This window comes from Brachycentrus maculatus, unplaced genomic scaffold, assembly GCF_059751285.1.
Source record: "Brachycentrus maculatus isolate JH-2025_06_01 unplaced genomic scaffold, ASM5975128v1 h1tg000004l, whole genome shotgun sequence".
Lineage (NCBI taxonomy): Eukaryota > Metazoa > Arthropoda > Insecta > Trichoptera > Brachycentridae > Brachycentrus > Brachycentrus maculatus.
This window is the reverse complement of record NW_028280759.1, coordinates 2,921,316-2,941,046: the sequence shown is the minus strand read 5'-3', so window position 1 is coordinate 2,941,046 and position 19,731 is coordinate 2,921,316. Positions and strand designations below refer to the sequence as shown.

The window sequence follows — 19,731 nt, the reverse complement described above, 5'->3', positions numbered from 1 at the left end:
TTTAACGAACTTCGGATAAAACGGAAATACATCCGTTCAAATGTAAAAAAAAAATCAATAAAAAACGTCCTGTTAATATTATACATGCTTAAATTGAAGGCTTAGTCCGCCTCCGTAGTGTAATGGTCAGCACGCTCGGCTACCGTTCTGGAGGTCCCGGGTTCGATTCCCAAGGGGGGTAAAATAAATATAAGTGATTTTTTCACTGTAATATTTATTCAATATTATTACCCTGGACTGGTACCTGAAGCGGAAGGTTGATCACCTTTCCTTCATGTGTAAACGATCAAGATAACACTGCGTTTATATGACGCAGTGCCCTATGCATAATTGGGGTGCGGATAAGGGTTTTATTTATTTTATTATTATTAAATTGAGAGTGTCGCCGCATGTAATCAATAATTACAAATTATGTTTTACGACTTCAAAAGTCCAAATAAAACTTGATTCCTTTTTCTAAACAGGATTACCGAAAGCGAGCGCGTCGATATCATCAGCAACCTCACTTAAGGACGAGTATCCAATGACAATAATTAGAATTTTGTTGTGTTTTGTTTTTTTGGTTTATTTTAAACCTATTTTAATATAACGGACTTTCGGCTGTAACGGGCACTCCTCCCCTCATTTAGTCCGTTATATCGAGGTTTAACTGTAGTTTGATATTTTACAAATTTTTTTTCCAATAGATTTTAATAATAAAAAACACCGATTGTCCTGTGTTTTAAAAATATTATTTTTCTCTTCTAATAAAACACGGCAACACCATATTTTTTGGATTCTATTTCTTATCATTTTATTTGAAAGCGTTATACTAAATAGCATCGATATATCCAATCCTGGTAGATGCTTTGATGTGGAATGATACTAAATTTAATCGAAAATAACACAAACGCATTAATTTCGGTTTGTCAAGACATTTTAAGTATAAGTTTATATTTAACCATGTTATACTACTGTTTATGTTTTACTATGTTATACTACTTATTTAACATGTTAGTATTCGGCTCAACACAGGCCATGCCTAAAGAGCCTTAATACATATCGCTCACTCCTTTCAAGAACGTCATAAATCAAAAAACATGATTTTTCAGGAGAACGTTTTTAAAGTTTACTTTTTACTATGCAACACATCTTTTTAGGTAAAACCTGAAGGTTATTTCACAATTTGAAAAACATTTAATATATTTAAAAAAATAATTAAACAATACCTTTTCTTCAAAATGCAAAAACAACACTTTCTGCCGTGTAGCGGGTAAATATTAAGTTAAAATTATGCCGCTTTTGCTGGGATATAGTACATTTTCTGGGCATTCCGAAAACATGCACAACTGAAAATTGACGATTTTTGATTTATGACGTTCTTGAAAGGAGTGAGCGATATAATAAATGTATACATGAAATGAATATGTATATTTAAAAAAAAAAGAAAAAAAAAGTTGATTTATTAAACTTGACATCTGTTCATATCATATAATATTTATTTCCCATCAAATATATGTACATGGATATATTTTTTAAACTTTATTTCCTACTCGATACACTTAGATCTCTGCATTAATCGTAATACAATACAATTTAAAACCGTGAAGATTGTCACTATTTTAGCGAAGGTCGTGTAAGCACAGCTCGTTATAAAACGTTAGTTTTTTACTAAACCTTGCGGAAAAATCGCACATAAAACAGTAAACAATGCCATATTTAACCTTAAATATATCGGAATAATAATAGCGAGGCGGTTCGATCATGTGTATATGATTCGTTAGAATTTGGCAAAATTGTATTTTACTTTTATTCATTGTCGTCCACCGTAATACTTAGACCTTTTATTTCGTGAATTTGTTTTTAATTTTCAATATGTTAACATAGATAAAGAATAATATGGAAGTCTGGGTATTACAGGGTTTGTGACCTGTCATATGTTGGTTAAGTGATCACTTTACACACGTGTAACATTCACCATTCCACCCATTTTTGACACTCACACTACTTATTTTTTTTGGAACTCATATGGTATATTATAAATCTCATGACGCTTTATGTTTGAGTTCACGAGAGCCATTTATGATTGGTTTGAGAAAGCTTTTGTTTAGCAGACACTTTTATTTAGATGTTTATCTAAGTGGAGAAAAACAGATTTTTAACAAGGATTTGTGCACATCCAAAAAAGTTAAGAATTGTTTTTAAATGTTTTTACAATCAGTTCGTACATTGGGGGTGATCGCTAGAAAACAGTTTCATATATTTCACTTTAAATTTTTCTGACATTTCTTGGGGAACTGCAATTTATAGAATAAAATAACAAATACATATTTTTTTCTACATAAAGTTTATTGCTCGTCAAAATAAATTTATTAGTGGAAAAAAACTATGTAGTTGTTATTTTATTCTATATATTTCGTTTTTTAATATTTTTTAGCTTGGAGATATTATTATATGACCTTTGCGTTTAAGAATGCACTTTGTTATTCCTTTGTTATGTTTTGGTTTTGATATCATTGCAAATTTTCGTACTAGAATCACTCTTTCGAGCCGAAATGTGTATGTATTCGTATAACGATGACATCATCACATAACCACGAATTAAAATTGCACGCATGGCTTATTATTCGCAAAAATTTCATAACCGGCAACTACTTACATGTGTGTTAAATGTATGTTTTTTTTTTAAATATGTAGGTTGAACATTGTAGGTAGGCCTGAAGGCTTTTTACATCCGAGATCTTCGCTGGATTTTTTCCTTGTATATCCTCTGACGTTTACTTAATATTACTTTTTCTTTAGTAGATTTATCGTTTTTTATCGATTGGTCATAAACTCAAAAACTTTAAGATAAGACCACACCTAGTAAATACTTTTATCTATAAAAACACCCATAAAAGTAACAAGTTTATTTTCTTTATAAATCGTGTTAGAGATGTGGCCTTGCTTGCTACGAAAATTCGATAAAATTCGTTTGCAAAATATTCTACTTGATACGAATTCTTCATTAAATTTAATTTACCTACATTGTAAATTGCGATATATGAGCCTGTTATTACGCAATGTAACCTTCTATGTATCACGTAGTGAGTAAAATGCTGATCGGAAAAATAATGTCATAAATAAGCAGAATAACATAACAACTATGTATTTTTTTCCACATTAATTTTATTTGACCAGCAACCGGATTTCGTCGTAACCGACGTTATCTGGTCTGATGATGTCGGTTACGTCGCCCTTTACGGACGATGTCGGTTACGTCGCCCTTTACGGACGATGTCGGTTACCAGTCTGGTGATGTCGGTTACGACGATCCCGGTTGCTGGTCGAATAAAATTCATGTGGAAAAATTACATGGTTATTTTATTCTATAAATTGCAGTTCCACCAAGGAATGTCAGTACCAAACTTACATCATAAATAAGTCATATTTCATTTTTAGTTAGTTGGTATATGATTTTTTTTGGGTGCAGAAAAATATTTGCATTATATTTTTTACACGAAATTTTATTTTTCATTGAGCATATGTCAAGCTGCGTACAAAAATCGCGGTCCGTCTAGACCAGTGGTCGGCAAACTTTTACCCAAATATGCACGTATAACAATCAAAAGTTTTCGTGAGAGCCAAATCTGTTTGCAATTCTAGTACACCTTAATTACAATTTTAAACCTTTATTGAATTACGGGTACACCCAATAAATTTCACAATTATTAAGGATTTTATTCATTGATAAAAAATATTTTGAAAGTAACGTATCTAAAAGAAAACTGTCCTTGCAATAATGTCCTTTCATCCCCTTTAAAAAATTGATAAAGTTAGGTTTGTATGTTTACATTTTTAGCACGTTTCTAGATCCTCGTCAATAAGACGATTTCTTAGTTTGCTTTTAGCAAGGTTCGTGCTTCAAAAAGAATGTTCGCATGATCAAAGATTTTTTTATACTCCTTACCATTAATAAATTTTTTATTTACAAATATTTATTTCGAAGAAAAACTTATATTTTTCAATAGAAAAACGGTGTTTTAGGCAAAATATTCAATTTCGTTAAATGTTACCCGGGTTTAAAGAAAATTAAGTTTTTGAGTATACAGTAGGCTATTGATTGCTGGACCTTATAATTTTGGAATATACGTTGTTGGCTCAATGAGAAAAAGTAATTAATTTGATTTACAGGATTGTTTCACAAAGTTAGTATGTAACATAAGAATGGATACTATGTGTGTGGTGTGCGGTGTGTGGTGCGGATGTAGGAATGTCCGTCTGGCCGTCTAGACTCCTTTTCTGGATACACCGAATGCCTTACCGGGTAGGACGCCTTGCTTTTGGCCATAATCTTCTCCACCGCCTCATTTCAGACGAAACAAAACGTGGACACAAGTATCGGAAGCTTAGATGACCATAACCACGCAAACGCCATTTTATTAAATAAAGTATGATTTATCCTCGTAATTTACATTTACCATCGTTTCTTTAAGAGGACACCCATCGTTTACCAGTTGCAATTGGTTAAATAACATTTAAGTAATTAGCAACAAAAAAAATCTTAATTAACCTGTCCGGGAGTGAGTTTCTGTGGAAAAACTGTATCTAGGGAGTTTTTTGTTTTTAATTTTTTTTACTTTGTATGTTTTTTATCATAGTCAATGCTATAAACAACATATTTATTGAGAAAAAAAATATTTACATAGTAAACATGTTTTATATCAAAATTATCGATATTTTATTTCATGGGTTTTCTTTGACAGCGTCATTACGATGACTTCATAAAAAATTATTTCAAGTAAAATTTCGTAGGTAAAATAGAAAAATAATCTGTAGGAAGAAGTATAGATTTAATGATTCAATTCAATCACAGTTAGCAGTAAAAATGCCATTCTATAAATAAATGCCACCGGGCTTAAGCGCCGCCGTTCATGTACGCCCATACTCCTTGGAGAAATGTTTCGTTTAGACGACAATGTACGGCCACACTTCCGGGCAGGTTAATTGAATAAAAGTCCAAAATGCAGAAGAGGGACTTTTCATAATATAATTTTACGAGAATGCTGTTTACTCGGTTATCATACTCGTATCTTCAATTTCGGCGCAACCTTTCCACGATCTTCATTATGCATTCCGAATTGCCGGTTCGTGAATTCCGTAATATGAATTCTAATATTATTCAGACGTTGGGCACACCAAATGGCGACTCTGGAATCCGTCAAAGTGACGCCGCAGAAATGTTCGATGCAAATTGAAACTAAATCGACACAGTATTCGCATATCGCGACTGCGAATGTGTCGCCAACCGATAGAGATTTAAAACGATTTCGTATGGATGATTTAACCGATAATATATTATATTTTTTAGAGGTATAGGTACAAATACAGTCAAGACGCCCTAACATCCATAAAAAGTCACTGTTTGGTGTGCTTTATGGGCAGGTGGAATCATTAACCCATATTTTTTAAAAGACGATGCCGGCCCGAATGTTACGTTCAATGGAGAGCTTTACAGAACCGTGATTACTGACTTCTTCGTACCTCAGTTGAATGGGATTGATGTGACAGAGCTGTTGTTTCAATAAGATGACGCAACAGGCCACACGGCGGGTACCACCATCAATTTAATGCGGGAAATTTGAATTTGTATACCTACCTCAAAAAAAAAACCGGATTTATTGTCTGATTCCTATCGTATCCGATTTTGCATAGGGCGCAGCATCGGTGTTAGCTCGATCGTAAATTAAATAAAGGTAGGTGAGTCTTGCGCTCCTGATTCTTAAGTCTTCTTCTTCTATCCCTTATCCGCACCCAATGATGCATAGGGCACTGCATCGTACATAAAATCAGTGTCATCTTTTACCATTTTATTACAATCCCCTGTTCAGTACCAATATGTAATAATAAAGCTGTGAATAAACACACCTTCGTCACTTTCTTCGCCCCGTATTGAGTACAATTAAACGTCTTTAACCTGGCTGAAAAGATACGGCTGCATTGTTTGTCCCTTGCGCATATATGTAGTTACCAAGGGCAACTAGTCTTATACCTGAATAGCTGACTATCTGACTCCACCGCCGAAGCATGCAGTACCCAGTACAATATATAGGTAGAGTTACGCTGGACTGGTCGCATTCTTCTGAACTCATCATCTAAACTCGCAAACACGACTTGTACTGGGTCATAAGTTAAAACAGAGCTCCGCAAACTTTTTCTGTTCAAGGAACACCTGCCAAATCAAGAATTTTTAAAGTTCACCAATGAAAAAACAAAGTTTATTAAATATTGATCTTCTCTCTCTTCATCTTGGTGTAGGCCTTGTGGCCTGTTTTTAAGAGGGATTAGCCTCCTGCGATGTCGATTCCCAGCTATTGACCCATCTCTTTGGTGGTCTGCCCGGGAGTCGTCTACCATGGGGTTGGCCGTACAGTGCGATGTGGGGGAGTCTGGATGGTTCCATTATCGTTATTATTATTAGTATAGGTTATTAAAACTTATAAAGTTGAAGCCTAAGTAGGGCCACGATAAACGGTGTTGCATAAGCCCTAGCTAGATTTCAGAGTCACTAGGACGTTAAGTAATTAAAAAAAAATATATTTTCAGATATTTATGAGAATTCATATTACGAATACGGTATATAACGACAATGACATTTTCATTCTCGGCGGTACGAATGTCAGACGCCATTTTATCTATTATCTTGCGGCTTGTAACAATAAACAAACAGGTTGACACTTTTGCACACAAAGAAAGTTAAATCACGACACATTGTGGATTGCATAGCTAAGGATCTCATGATTGACATCATTACTTTATGATAAGCAGTATCATTAAAATATTTGAGTATCATATGGCCAAACAAACTTGTTACCATGTGAATTTGGCATTAAGGCCATACTTGCAGTACAGATCTCATTCAGCGTTCATTTCACGCTCGATTTTTTTTAATAATATACATTTTTTAACTCTTTACCTTTCAATAACTCTTTTCTTTCCAAAACCATATTGTATTTATTAACTTATTGAGAAAAACTTATGAGAAAAACTTATTTTTTAAATATGAAAACGATTTTTTAAGAAAAAAGTTCAATATCGTCAAATGTTACTTGGGTTCAAAGAAAGTAAAGTTGCTATTTTACGTATGTAGGTCTTTTATTTAGCTGCATATTTATGAATATTTCCTCCCATAAATTACTTGAAAATTATCGAATATCTGGTATATTTTTACTATTTTAGTTTTCGTACAATAGTTTAGCAAGTTATTATAATTTTTTATACCCTTATCCTGCATCATATAAGCACAGTGTTATTTTGATCGTTAACACATGAAGGAAAGGCGATCAGCCCTCCACTTCAGGTACCAGACCAGGGTAATATTGAATAAATATTAGAGTGAAAAAATCACTTTTATTTATTCGACCCTTTTCTGGGAATCGAACCCAGTACGGTAGCCGAACGTGCTGACCATTACACTAAGGAGACTGACAAAAATAATAAAGCAATATCTTACAACCAAATAAGTCGCGACAATTTATTTCTTTGATAATTGTGTATTTGAATAATTTCAAGATGGTAGTGTGATTGGAGTAAAGGAAAATGCATCAGGAAAGGAGTTGGAGGACAAGAGTGACAATATTTATGAGGATGGATGATATTCAACACAATTTTATTGATATTTTCTTCTTCTAACCTTTATCCGCATCCAATGGTGCATAGGGCACTGCATCGTATTGACGCAGTGTTATCTCGGTTGTTACTTACATGAAGGCAAGGTGATCACTTCTGCGCTTCGGGGACCAGACCCGGGTAACATTAAATAAATATTAGAGTATAAATGTTAGAATATTAATATCGTAGCATGGAGCAAATCCAACATTTGTGAATATAGATTTTGACATAATAGTCATTATACTCGAATACGAGTATTGTGATTATTTCAGAGTTTCGCACTAAAATTTATATGCGTAATTGTGATCAAGTGTAACGATGTGTAATTTTCCCCTTTTACCAATTTTAATTAAGCTGTCAAAACTTTAAGACCGCGCCTAAATAATTGTTTCGAATTTGTAATTAGTATTATGGTAACATTGGAAACTAATTTGCGATTTTACAAAATAATCAACCAGACAACCGTGTTTCCAGACAACATCTGGTCTTTTGATATTCATAACATGAAATAATACTTTCCTTTTGTTTAAGTGTGTAATTAGTAAATAGAATAATAATGCCACATTTTCAATACATACTTAAAAAAAGAAGGAACCTTATTTTTATTCAGTGGATATTTTTGTTTTGGTCGAAAAGCTATATTTTTCAAACCCTAATCCGCACCTGATGGTGCATAGGGCACTTCATCATATAAACTTAGTGTTATCTTGATCGTTAACACACGAAGAAAAGGTAATCAGCTCTCCGCTTTAGGTACCAGTCCAGTCCATGTAAAACCATTCTTACTTGACTCTGTACTCTGCACGGGGAGTATATGAATATAATACCTACACCTGCGTTTGTGTTTGTTATCTTAACTTCGATGTTGGTAAAGTAGGTAATTCTCGGATATTGGATACCTGCGTTTTCACTTGAATTTGTATAGTGTTAGTCGATGGAGTAGGTACCTACCTTATGCACGTTTCTGTGCCATTATGGGACATCAATTTATTTTACGATGCATAAAAATAGCTCGGTTTGCAGCAATAAAATATTAGCATAAATTACAGTTACTCCCAAATAAAAAGTATCACTTGCCATACTCGTCAGGGAAGCCGTTATTAAATACATATTATTAGACTCGTGCAGTTAATTTTGCGCTTTCCAGAGTTGCAATATTCCAGGGTTTGGTGACACCTTGGGCTATATTTAGGTACCTTAAGTTCCCAATACAAACAGTAAAATGTCCACCTCAGCAGAGCAACAAGTGAAACGAGACGAAAGATTTCAAATAACACACTGTTTCTGTCAATAGACTGTCAATAGATGTTAATTTCCTTTTGAGTGAGTGTTTTTGCCTAGAATTTTCACTCATGAATTAAGTACATGAAATTATAGTAACTTTAAACATAAAGAGTAAATCCACTCACGAGTAGGAATAGGCTATGAAACTTATAAAGTTGAAGCCTGCGTAGGGACATGATAAGCGGTGTTGCATAAGCCGCAGCTAGATTTCAGAGTCACTTCAACGTTAGGTAATTCAAAAAAAATATGCCCATATTATTCATGTTAATGCTACTGTACATATACTACTCATATATTATCTTGTTTTTAAAGCCCTCTCTAGATTTTTACTTAAAATTACATCATTTTTGGTATGAATTCATGATGAAGATAAATAACTAAATTTGCTAACATTCTTCGCCTCTTCGAAGTTCATGCACCCTTTCATACATACTCTCCGAATATTTCGACTCATAACCTGACCGCTTTCAAGTATTTGACATACCTGATCGTGATAACTTTTTCTCGGTCTTCCTCTGCTCCTTTTTCCAACTAAATTCGCCTCACAAATTTATTTTACCGTTATTTCCTCACTCATTATTTCCACATGTCCAAACCATCGCAACACACCTTTCTTAACTTTATCGATAATGTTTAGATTAGCTTTGCATTCCTTCCTTATGTCACCATTCAAACATCTATTATTCATCGTTTTGCCGCACTTTTGTCCGAGAGATAACATTTCGACTGCGTTCAGTCTACTTTTATCCTTCTTTTGAAAACTCAATGCTTCACTTTCATTCACTAGGGTTGGAACCAGGACTACAAGAGTCGAGATAAATATAGTATTACTATATAATTTATGCTCACATTATGTTTTAACAAATTAACAGTTACAGCCTCCTTATATTAGAGACAAATAAAAACTCTTTAGACTCGTATCTATAACATGCTTATTGTATTATTTTTTGATATCTCATCAAAGATGAAGAAGAATATGGAAGTCTGGGCATTTACGGGGCTTACGACCGTCATAGGCTGGTTTAAGTGATCACTTTACACACGTGTAACATTCACTAATTCTACCCATTATTGACAACCACACTACTCAAATTCTTGGAAGTTCTATATATATGAACCAATTTAGAAACCTTGTTCATGAATCACTAGAACTTCACTAGAGACATCTATTGGTGAGATGTCCATCCAGACTTCCATATTCTTCTTCATCTTTGATGAGATATCAAAAAATAATATGAAAATAACTCCTGTAATTGGAGATAATCCAGATTTTGTGAACAAGTATTTGGACACACTCAAAATGTTGTAAATAAATTATCTGGTCAAATTATAAGCTTAATAATAAAAATGAAAATGGTATTTTCTGGCGTTTCTCATGTGTGTGATTATAATCCAGGATTCGGATCTCACATACTAATATAAGAGTTTCTGCTTAATAAAAAGCTTCTTTACATCTCACCAATAGATGTCTCTAGTGAAGTTCTAGTGATTCAAGAACAAGGTTTCTAAATTGGTTCATATATATAGAACTTCCAAGAATTTGAGTAGTGTGGTTGTCAATAATGGGTAGAATTGGTGAATGTTACACGTGTGTAAAGTGATCACTTAAACCAGCCTATGACGGTCGTAAGTCCCGTAAATGCCCAGACTTCCATATTCTTCTTCATCTTTGATGAGATATCAAAAAATAATATGAAAATAACTCCTGTAATTGGAGATAATCCAGATTTTGTGAACAAGTATTTGAACACACTCAAAATGTTGTAAACATGCTTATTCTTTCCAGTAAACGAACAAAGGAAAATGATGACTTATTTTTTACCAGGAAAAATACCGTAACGACTCTGATTATTAAATAAAAATTGAATCGCGATTTCATGGTAATAATCTACTATGGTTTATCTAGTTATAAAGGAACACGTGACTAGATTGACATACAAAACAAATTATCGCGGCCCATCACATGTCTGTAAAATCAATAATTTCAATTTATAATCTAATGTAACTAATGAATCGTTCGATAAAATCGGACAGTTTTTATCATCGAATCCATCAGTTGCAATATTTAAAGTAAAATGTAGAATTTTAAAGTCATTGACTTTCTGCACTCATAACAAATGATAAATGAACGGTTTGAAAGAATAAATTTCATATTTAAATAATTGTTATGCGTACTTTTTCATCGTCAATAATACATATTGTAATTAAGTCGATTTTCCACCATTGATTTATAATATGTACATATATCCGGATCGAATCCAAAAGCTGAATTAACCGCCCTACACATACGAACGTACGTGATGCGCGCGGTTTTTCTTCACCATTCCGCGCTAACCCGTATGACCTACGCGCGAGAGAAAAGATATCTGTTCTAAAAATATTTAATGCGTACCGGATACACAGACAATTTTTTGTCAGTTTTCATACTTGACAATATTTTGTGACAACAAACCTTGTGATTTTTTTCTAGTTTATAAAAAATATGTGAATATAACCCGTAGGTATTGCTTCATAACATGGAAAAAAACTAATGTATAATATAAAATAATACATGGATTAACTGTAAAATTAATGCTGAGAAGTTCCTGATCGGCTCACACTAGATTATCCCTCCTGTTCCCTACACAGATTTAAATGATCGTATATATTTCCGGTATCGAAGAAGCTAGCATTAAATTTCTTAAATTCTCCGAATGTATGGTTTAATTAATGCAAAAACATAAATGTAACGTCGTTATCAACATACGTGTAGATGAGTATGAACAATCTTGAAAATGATTAATTTAACCAAAATTATACATATTTCATTCTTAGAAATCGGAGTAGGCAAATTCAGCTCTTTCTTCGGTGTTTACCATTCGGTATATAATTCCCCGAGGCAACTCTTTTTCTTCGAAGAGACGGTTAGGCTCTAAAAAGAGGGTAACAAATTCGCCAGCACCTATACAGGTATGTAAATTGTATAGGTATAAGGTATAACTCTTAGTCTGAGCACACATTTACTAAATCTGTATCAACTTAAAGTATACTTTGCTTACTCCAAACATTTTCGGTTTACGATCAACAGAAGACAATAACAATATTACAAAGACTTATCTCGGAATTACAATATTTGCCGCATTTGTTCGAAAAACGGCTGTATGAAAAGAAAAGAAAAAGCTCACGCTTTGAAGAAAGCAACTTGATGTAAGAAGATGTACAGTAAAACCTCGATATAACGGACTAATTGCGGGGGAGCGGATGTCCGGTAAAACCGAAAGTCCGTTATATAAAAACAGGTTTAAAATAAATGAAATAACTTTTTATTTGAAAATATGAAAACTATATTTATAATCTTCTAACCCTTGTCCGTACCCCAAAAGTGCATAGGGCACTGCATCGTATAGAAGCAGTGTTATCTTGATCGTTAAATACACGGAGGAAAGGTGATCAACCTTCCGCTTCAGGTACCAGTCCAGGGTCATATTAAATAAATATTATACTGAAAAATCACTAATATTTATTTTGACCCTCTTGGGAATCGAACCGGGACCTCCAGTATGGTAGCCTAGCGCGCTAACCACTACACTATGGAGGCGGACAATATAATAGATATAATACATATTTATAATAGATATAAATAAACAATCAAAACACGAATAAAATTTTATTTGTTATCTTCGGACATTCGTCGTGAAGTGATGTTGCTGTTTGATGTTTGCTGCTTTGAAAAGGGAATCAAGTTTTGTTTACGGTTTTGAAGTTTGCTGTTTTTTTTATAATCAACTTTCTAAAATTACGAAAATGCGTAATATATTTACTGACCAGATTTTTATCCGTTATATCCGAAGTGCGTTAAATAGAGGTCCGTTATATCGAAGTTTTATTGTATTGTATGTATTTTGTTTTGTGCGTACAAGCCAGAGTTGCAGGTTATAAGCTGGGATGTGGAAGAAGCTAGGAATGCGTGTCATGATTCAGGTAGAACCTAATGGCGAATCCTCCACACATTTCTCGGAAAATGTGCAAGAAACGACATTGTAAAATTATCCCGGCCGACCACCCTAGTGCCTGCAATCTACAGTGTGTTCTCCTGCATAGAAGTTATAATGAGAAGAAAAGAGCGAACGATCTTTTATAAACAACATTTGAGTGTGTCCAAATAACGTTTCGAAATTGGTTCATATGTATATATAGAACTTCCAAGAATTTCAGTAGTGTGGTTGTCAATAATGGGTAGAATTGGTGAATGTTACACGTGTGTAAAGTGATCACTTAACGCCTATGACGGTCGTCAGCCCCGTAAATGCCCAGAATTCCATATTCTTCTTCATCTTGGATGAGATGTCAACAAAAAAATCTTTTATAAAATTAATTGTCAATATTAGCCGGGAAAAAGACATTTGAATAATTAAATTATTAATAAAATTCTTGTTTTTTTACCACTTAAGTATTATAATTTAACGAATAGTTTCGGAAGTTGCAGATGCTTCCGATACTAGTCGTTAAAATATAATACTCAAGTGGTAAAAAACAACTGTTTTATTTATATTTCAATCGTGTCTTACTACAAACTTTATGCCGAAACAATAAATAATGACATTTAAAGATTTTGTTAAAAAAAAAACCTTTTATCTGTGAGTACATTTCTGCGTAGGAAACAACATGTACAGTTAAAAAATAATATAATAAATATAATAACAACAAATAAAATTCAAAGCTAAATGATTAAATATCGTTAAACCCAGCAATTTTATTGGATCATGCTAAAAGCAAAATTGGCAGCTCACTTTCTCGCTAAATTTATTGACCTACCTATGCTTTAACTTAATCTTAACTACATTTGATTACAATAATTGTTCCTTACTCATTGGATTGATTCTTTAAAATATCGCTCACTCCTTTCAAGAACGTCATAAATCAAAAATCGACAATTTTCATTTGTGCATGTTTTCGGAATGCCCAGAAAATGTACTATATCCCAGCAAAAGCGGTATATTTTTAACATAATATTTATTCGCTACAGGGCAGAAAGTGTTGTTTTTGCATTTTGAATAAAAGGTATTGTTTAATTATTTTTTTTTTATATTATTTTTTGATATCTCATCAAAGATGAAGAAGAATATGGAAGTCTGGGCATTTACGGGGCTTACGACCGTCATAGGCTGGTTTGAGTGATCACTTTACACACGTGTAACATTCACCAATTCTACCCATTATGGACAACCACATTTTTTTTTTAAATACTAAATATTTTTCAAATGGAGAAAAAACATTCAGGTTTTACCTAAAAAAATCTGTTGCACAATAAAAAGTTAAATAAGTGGCTTGGTATTTATTTGTAATACATTTATTATATTTTTAAACTTTAAAAACGATCTCCTGAAAAATCAAGTTTTTTTTTATATATGACGTTGTTGAAAGGAGTGAGCGATATACATACATCAAATGGATACTGAATGTAACGGAAGTTATTGTCGATGAAGAGAAACAAAATAAGGAGTAGTAAGTATATCATAAAGCAGCAGGCGATGAATTAACGCTGAGATCTCGTGCGTCTCAAGCGTTCAAATCAGAATCCGCTCAGCCGCGGTCAGGGCTGCACGTTTGCCCGATTTTTTTAAAAGAATGTACATTGTATATTGATTTTCGTTTTTTAGAATATGTTTAAAAAATATATTTTCTTAAACTCATTACCGTTCAATAATTCTTTTCTTTTCAAAACCATATAATTATTTCGAAGTAAAGCTTATTTTTTCAATACAGCTATTTCTTTTACTGTATTACAAAAATTTTGTTCAACCCTTACTGGTGCAATGTCGAATCTCATTCGACATCGATTTTTTCCTCTTAGGTCCCATGTCGGATGTTATTCGACATTTTTTCATCATAAGTATTATTTATTTAAATTCCAGGCTTACATTTTTGTCACTCGTATCTATTACAACAGTATGTGGAGCAGAGGACAAAATATTTTTTTCCAATTGGAATGTAACTGTCTACCTAGTTTATTATTATTTTTTTATTTTATTTTTGGGGACCGAAAAGGGTTAAAATTCTAGATACCATTCCTAAAACACCTAAGGCGACTTCGCTCGATCGTCAGCGAGTGTTCAATTAAGCAAATACATATATGAATTATAATAGAGTTTCATCAATATACCATAAGTATATCATGATATCAACAAATCGACCTTGTTGGCACATATAATGATAAACTGCAAAATAAACAGATAAAGTACCATGTATTTTTTGTCTGCCTTTTAACTACATACGCTGATAAGATTGGATATAAATAAAATGATTAATTTTTTACACAAAATTGTGAAAATGTTATTTAAAATAAAAAGATAACGACACTTTTTCTGGTGGTCGATTACAATGGAGGAATGCCGGGTTAACTACATACGTAGTGTGAATACCTTCTATTTTTTATTAAAAAAAAAACAATAGTTATTGTTGATATATTTTATTTCATATTTCTAAAATATTTGTCCGCCTCCGTTTTGGAATGTTTAGCGTGTTTAGCTTTCGTGCTAGAGGTCCCGGGTTCGATTCCCAGGGAGTGTGAAAATAAATATGGTGATTTTACACTCTAATATTTATTTAATATTACACTGGACTGGTCCCTGAAGCGCAGGAGTGATCGCCTTGCCATCATGTAAGTTACGATCAAGATAACACTACGACAATACGATGCTGTGCCCTATGCACCATTGGGTGCGGATAAGGGTTAGACAGAAGAAAAAAACTGGATTTTATCATCGAGAATAATATTCTAAATCTGTAACATATTATATTATAAATAAAGATTTATCCACAATTTTAGAAGTTCATACGCATATACTTATGTGTTTAGGCATTTTGTTTATGTTTTTTTAATGTATTTAGTGCGCAATAGGGAAAAACTTTTATAGTGATAATAACCATTATTTTATTGCTTGTTAAAAATATATTGCGGAAGCTACGATGAAATACAAATACATATACTTATTTTATTTTATTTTTTACTCCTCATCAGATACATAATATTATGTTCTTATCGTCAACAGTTTTCCCCAAGAGATAATTAAACAAAAATATTCTATAGCTTTTTTCAGGATTCAACAAGAAATATATACATAAATAAAATAATAAAATCATAATGCCTTTTAAAGTTTCCTGAATTAATCCGATGCTTATTACATTCGTATACTGAAGGGACTCCCCGTAAAATCAAATGTGACTGATGTGGGTACACGCTCTTTTGTTTGTATTTTTTATTAGTTTGATTGTTTCCTTTTTTACTTTTAAATATTTTAAAATCACACATAACAATCCACAAGAGATATATTAAATACATGTAGAGGGCCCAGTCGAGATAATGCAATTAAAAATATTGATAATAGAATAAAAGTTTTTTTTCTAAAATGACATTTTTTCCGATATTAAAAAAATACTTCGTTAAATATGTTGTTTTTTTGTTGCTTTTTAATTTTTAAAATATTAGTTTTGAGAACCTTTTTTACAAGTCGTACCGACAACAACGATCAGGAATAAAATACGTTTACGTATTAATTGTTAAATCAAATACATTTTTTTTGAGTCTATGTTGTATTTTATTGTTAAAAAAATACTTGAAAATTAATATTGTGACAATTGTGTTAAACGTGTTAAAACTATTACGTAAGTACCTAGAATTGTATAGCTATTTAGGTCGTCAGTCCATTTAATCTTCACATTCGTTTGAAAATGCTATAACTAGGCGAAACAATACCATAGTCACAATTTTAATTTTTATGTGTTTTTTAACAATAAAATACAACTTAGTAGACTCAAAAAATCTGTGTTCTATTTAACTATTAATAAATAAATAAAAATAGAGTTCTTCAAATTAAACACCAAATCAATAAATAAAATACGTTTTCAAGTAATTTTGCTAAGATACTACTAACCTTTTATTTCTAATTTTCCTCACAAAAAATACGAAACTGACGCCTTTTTTGAAACGGCGACACTTGGTTTTTTTGTTCTAAAAGCCCCTGTCCAGATCCAGCCCTGCTATCAGCACCTCAGTATTTGAATATCACATTTCTTGATCAACTATCAATCAATTTCAAAATATAATCTGTTATACAAATAACGTAAAAATACCACTTCAGCTGTAGTAAGGTACTTTAATTTTGATGCAATAATTTTACGAATAATCTCTTAATACAAACTCGCTAAGTTGCAAACTTGCGATTTTTGTTTTTTTCTCAGCAAGCCTTATAAAATTTACTGTGTCATACAATCAACATGTTTTAGCTGTTTATAAAATAATAATTACAATAAATGAGTTAAATCTCGTACATTTTTTTTAAATCACATAAACTTTAACTCTGTCTGTATTTAGATTTCATCGAGTATATCTAGGCATATAATTATTAAGAATCATAATTTATTTTTTAAATTAATATGTAGTTACAAAAAATATTTAATTTTCTAACCATAGGTTAAACAGCATGTAAATTAATATTTATTTATAACCCTCTAATTATTTACTATAGTTGAGACAGTAATAATAGTATAAAGGTGAATAAATTCGATAATAATTTTACAAAAGTATAAGATAGAGGTGGTGAAAGTTGAGAGTTATAATTATGTCTAGGTTATCACGGCCTTTTTCAAGTAGACTATGTATATTGCAATGTATTTGCCCATAAATAAATGTTTGATAATATGACTGCATTTTTGATCATTGTACTCGTATAAGACTTAGTAAAATCTACTTTATATTTAAAAATATAAAGTAGATTTTACTAGCTATAGACATTTCTACTTTATATTTAAAAATATACAATAATTGGAGCTTATTAATAAATATATTTTTATGTTGAAGTTTTCTTTAGGCGTTTCTTGGTGGATTTGTTTATTTGTTTTTGTATATTTTTGTATTTTTATTACTTTTACTATTAACCAGCAATCGGCATTTGTCTTTTACAATATTAATTTATGTTCTTTAATTCATGAAATATGATGAATATCATATGATATTCAGATAAATTTAATTTTAAAACAAAGAACAGATAATTTTAATGCATTTATTGTGTAATTCGATAAAATTAATATTGTTTTGAAAACATAGAAAAGATAAAATAATATGTAAGAATATGTGTATGTTATTGGTTTTTCTGAAGTTATTGGACTTAAATCACGGGAAATTTTTATGAGGACCTATTATAAAAATCAAATAGGAATAGTATTTAGTTATATTTAGTAAAAAAAAACTTTAGCTGTACATTTTACAACTGTTATGTATGAAGGGTAAATTTGGGAAATTTGGCATTTTAGATAATTTATAACTGCTACTGTGCTAAGTTTACCTGTAGTTTTTTTTGTTTGTTGTAAATATCATATAAATTTACAGAAAATGAAGTCTACACTTATTCTTCTAACCCATATCCGCACCCAATGGTGCATAGGGCACTGCATCGTATTGACTCAGTGTTATATTGATCGTTAATTGCACGAAGGCAAGGTGATCAGCCCTGCGCTTCTTGTACCAGACCAGAGTGATATTAAATAAATATGAGAGTGAAAATCACTTGTATTTATTTTGACCTCCCTGGGAATCGAACCCGGGACCTCCAGCACGGTAGCCAAACGCGCTGACCACTACACTACGGAGGTGGACATTTGTCTACATTCATTACGAGTATTAATTTATTGACATAGTAATCATTTTTATCGGATGTGCTCGATAAAACTGTGGTTCATAGACAAATTGATTCGTGTCACAAATATGGAGTGAAAAATATATCCTTTTTGAAGGGCACCTTTCGATAAAAGCCTATTTGTCATTGGCAGGTTACAACACAGTTTTGATTATATTATATATCGATAGCACACACGAGTGGGAGAAAAATTAATCAATCAATATTATATTTTACAGATTGCAATATCAGATATGGGGTTTGGCTTCTTGTTTGGTTTTACTCGTAAAACCTAAAATATTTCATTTTATAATATGTATTTGAAGCAATAATTTTGTGATTTTCCATTTTATAATTGAAATATAACTTTTTTTAAAATCACTATAACTATCATATTTTAACTTAATTATAATGTCTACCGGTTTCGAAGCTAACCGCTACTTTTTCAAGACTGATTAATACTAATCATTCTTGTATTAGTATTAATCAGTCTTGAAAAAGAAGCGGTTAGCTTCGAAACCGGTAGACATTATAATTAAGTTAAAATAAAATATTTAACGTGATTTTTAAAACAAAGTTGTATTTTAATTATATTTTATTTTAGACCATGGTTACTCAAACTTGATACTTCCGTATGCGTAGTTTAATATTTTTACATTTTTGTCTCATATTTGGTACCTACCCTAAAAGTATAACATTTCCTTGCTTTTAAAATTATCTATTTCGTAATATTAGTAAAACTAAGACATTGTTAATGTACATAATTATAATATTAGCATATTTTAACAACCAATCTCGGTACTGTACACATTGATGTACATATTTGCATGAATCATCGAGCATTATAAATCTAAATTTATTTATAATATAACCTTCATGGTCCGTTAGCTAAAATCTATTCCTTTTATGATATCATACTGATACATATCCAAAACATATTATATATACATATTATAATGTCATCTTTAACAATCGTACTAAATACTAAATACTGTTTGCCAACCATTGTTTTCATTTACTGCGTTTATATGATGCAGTGTCCTTTGCAGCATTGGGTGCGGATAAGGGTTAGAAAAAGAAGAATATATTTAATTCCCATTCGTTGAACACGTCATAAAAATTTAGTATATCATGGCATTTTGTTTTTTGTTATATTATGACTAGG

General features: G+C 31.8%; 1 protein-coding gene across 1 annotated transcript in view; it reads left to right on the top strand.

The window, feature by feature from the left end:
* Nucleotides 1-19,731, top strand: part of Gp150 (leucine-rich repeat domain-containing glycoprotein 150) — a 39,414-nt gene that overhangs the window by 10,372 nt on the left and 9,311 nt on the right. The gene's annotated exons all lie outside the window — the stretch shown is intronic.